Raw genomic sequence first — 4,126 nt, forward strand, 5'->3', positions numbered from 1 at the left:
ACCACAAGAAAATTAAATCAATTATAGCAATTCACCAATTACCGATAGGACAACAAAAATCTACTCAGGCATCATAGGATGGCAACACATCATTGGATAATAATATGAAGCATAAAGCACCATGTTCAAGTTGAGGGTGCAACGGGTTGCGGGAGAGTGGACTACTATAGATAGATTGGAGAAGATGATGAAGATGTTGGTGAAGATGACGGAGGTGTTGGTGTAGATTACGGTGACGATGATGGCCCCGGCGGCGTTCCGGCGCCACCGGGAGAGAGGGGGAGAGAGCCCCCTTCTTATTCTTCCTTGACCTTCTCCCTAGATGGGAGAAGGGTTTCCCCTCTGGTCCATGGCTTCCATGGCGGCGGAGGGGCGAGAGCCCCTCCGAGATTGGAACTGTCTCTCTATTTCTGCGTTCCTGATTCTGCCCTTTCACCGTTTCTTATATTCCCAGATATCTGTAACTCCGATTGGGCTGAAATTTGGACACGATTTTTATACGGATATTAGCTTTCTTGCGGAGAAAGAAGGGCATCAACTGCCTTATAGGGTGGACACGAGGGTCAGGGGCGCGCCCCTGCCTCATGGGCCCCTCGAGCATCGTCTCGCATTGATTTCACTTCCCAAAATTTACATATATTCCAAAAAAATCACTACAAGAAATATGTCCACTAGTGACCTTTTGTTAGTGACCCTGGAAGAATTGGTCATAGATCTATGACCATTTGAGACCAATTGGTCAAATGCTGTGTGGGGGGCTCCACACCCTAAACCATTGCGACCATTTTGGTCAAAAAGGTTGTAATTTCCTTACACGAAATGGTCATAAAGCAAACAGCGCTAGTCCGCTGCCTTATTTCTAGTTGTTAATGACCAATATAGATGGTCATAGCCTTGTAAATTGTGGTGGGTTGCGATGACTAGGCGCCATCTCATCAGTTTTGCCTATGTGTCATGTCCATGTGTCAATTTTTTCCCTAGGTTGTGAAGCAACCTATATTTCTATTATTCCAAAAATTCCCAAAAAATTCTCATAAATTGTTTGGATCATAACTTCATCAAATATGTCAAAAACCTTCCTTGACTAGTTCTTAAATAATTCAAAAATATTCATTTTCCTATTATGTTCAGAGCAGCACTTTGTGAAGAAAGTACCACTTTGGCATGTCCAAATAGTATCCATTTTCTACAGTGCTTTCCTATGCCCAAATAACCATCCTACACCAAATGCTAGCTCAATCCATTCATTATTTTGAGCCCAGCTTCAACATTCGTATTTATGTCCAGTGTGGTACTTTGCAAAGCAAGTACCAGCTAGGCTCCTCCTTTTGAGCTAAAAATTTGTGAAGACGGTTTTCTTAGTGATCATCCTCAGCCAAAACTCACGCCCATTTGCTATGTACATTTCCCGTACCGCTAATCAAACACTTGGCTGCTAATTCATGTTTGAGCATCGATCGGTCTCCTCGTGAGAATCTTATGTTGTAATTTTCTTCCTAGCACCTACCTGGGTAGTGCCCAACCCACTAGACATGCCAAGGCCACCTAGAACACATGGCAACGCCACGGTCACGCGGTGACCATGCGGCGGGCATGCGAGTTTACGCGCTCTAGAGTTGGGGTCCTCGGCCACCGCCCAAACCTCGACGTATCGCCACCAAACCATGTATTTATGATTAAATAGGTACTTATGTTACTAGAAATGATTTTTGGAAAAAATAAATAGCAAACTATGCGGCAGCTGCAGTTCAAATTTGACCCGCTTTCAGCCGAATCGGTCGAAATTTGTCTTTTTCATGAGAGGTGGACCAAAACTTTTTACACCCAACCATTTTGTCAATTGGGCATTAAATATGTCCTAGTATTTTAGAAAATTGATTTGGTCCAATTTTGCAACAATTATTTGGGAGGTCCTTCACAAAAAAACCTCCTTTTGGGCACTCGAAAAATGGAAAATGGTTTTTTCGTCCAAAGAAAATGAAAACTTCCTTAGGCAATATAGTTTGCCATTCCAAGATGCACTCTTGTGCACAATATGAGATCATTTAAACAAACTATGCCATGAATGTGGCCATAGGATTGATCATTTGGCTTGAAAGCCATGAATCTTCACGCATGATAACTCATTTCTGATAACACTTTTTTAAAAGAATTGTCGTATTACAAGTTTATTATTTTCCCTGGTAACTTGGTCATATATAATGACACAATGCAAAGGTTTTCCAATTTTTTGATTTTTTTTGAATTTTTTATGCCCATTTCAAAATGCGGTCAAAACAACGGGAATGACCGTTCCTAGCTAGTGGTTGAATCTTGGAATTTTTTTGGTGTTTCTCTGATTAAATAGATACTTATGTACCTAGAAATGATTTTTGGAAAAAATAAAGAGCAAACTACAATGCAGCTACAGTTCAAATTTGACCCACTTCTAGCTGAATCGGCGGAAATTTGTCTTTTTCATGAGAGGTGGATCAAAAGTTTTTACACCCAACCATTTGGTCAATTGTGCATTAAATATGGCCTAGTATTTTATAAAAATGATTTGGTCCAATTTTGCAATAATTATTTGGGAGGTCCTTCACAAAAAACCCTCCTTTTAGGCACTCAAAAAATGGAAAATGGTTTTTTTGTCCAAAGAAAATGAAAACTTCCTTAGGAAACATTGTTTTCCATTCCAATATGCACCCTTGTGCACAATATGAGATCATTTGAACAAACTATGCCATGAATGTGGCCATAGGATTGATCATTTGGCTTGAAAGCCATGAATCTTCACGCATGATAGCTCATTTCTGATAACACTTTTTTAAAAGAATTGTCGTATTACAGGTTTATTATTTTTCCTGGTAACTTGGTCATATATAATGACACAATGCGAAGGTTTTCTAATTTTTTGATTTTTTTAATTTTTTATGCCCATTTCAAAATGCGGTCAAAACAGCGGGAATGACCGTTCCTAGCTAGCGGTTGAATGTTGGAATTTTTTGGTGTTTCTCTGATTCAATAGATACTTATGTACCTAGAAATGATTTTTGGAAAAAATAAAGAGAAAACTACAAGGCAGCTACAGTTCAAATTTGACCCACTTCGAGCTGAATAGGAGGAAGTTTGTCTTTTTCAGCAGAGGTGGATCAAAACTTTTTACACCCAACCATTTGGTTAATTGTGCATTAAATATGGCCTAGTATTTTATAAAATTGATTTGGTCCAATTTTGCAACAATTATTTGCGAGGTCCTTCACAAAAAAAACACCTTTTGGGCACTCGAAAAATGGAAAATGGTTTTTTTGTCTAAAGAAAATGAAAACTTCCTTAGGCAACATTGTTTGCCATTACAATATGCACCCTTGTGCACAATATGAGATCATTTTTTGAATTTTTCATGTGAAAAAGTAGAAAAAAGAATGCTCAGGGATTCTTTTTTGAAACATAAATTGTCTTTTTCATGAGAGGTGAATCAAAAGCATTTTACATTTTAAGATTTGGTCAACTGTACATAAAATGTTGTCTTATAGTTTTGGAAAATGGTGTGGTGCCATTTTGAAAGAAATATTTGGTAGATTCTTCACAAAAAAATAATTTTGTCACTCCGAAAATAGAAAATGATTTCCCCCCTAAAAACTCATTTCTCATAACACTTTTTAAAGATATTTGTCTTATTCCAATTCTAAGTTTGTTAGTTTTCCTAAAAAACTAGGTCACATTTGCTGACACAATGAGAATATTTCTATTTTTTTAATTCTCATATCATAAAACTGTTTATATGATTCAACATCTTATCTATAATTGATTAAGACCAATTTAGATGGTCATAACGTGTACTGGGCTCTGATTGGTCCATGAGCATGTCACGCGGATCGTGCCTTCAGCGCCGTCGGATGCTCCTCTCCAGATCCAGATCCGACGGCAGCCCTTTCTCCCTCACCCCCCTCTTTGTCTGAAAAAAAGGAAACTCCCTCCCGCACTCGAACCCTAGCGTCGTCTCCCAACCCCTCTCTAGATCCAGATCCGCCACCCTCTCCCTCTTGCCTCGCCGCCTCGCCTCCCCTCCCCCTCTCCCCTCGCCGCCTCGCCTCCCCTCGCCGCCACACCGCCCATCGCCTCCCGCACCCCCCCGCCCGACCTT

Source organism: Triticum dicoccoides, chromosome 7A (assembly GCF_002162155.2).
Source record: "Triticum dicoccoides isolate Atlit2015 ecotype Zavitan chromosome 7A, WEW_v2.0, whole genome shotgun sequence".
Taxonomy (NCBI): Eukaryota; Viridiplantae; Streptophyta; class Magnoliopsida; order Poales; family Poaceae; genus Triticum; species Triticum dicoccoides.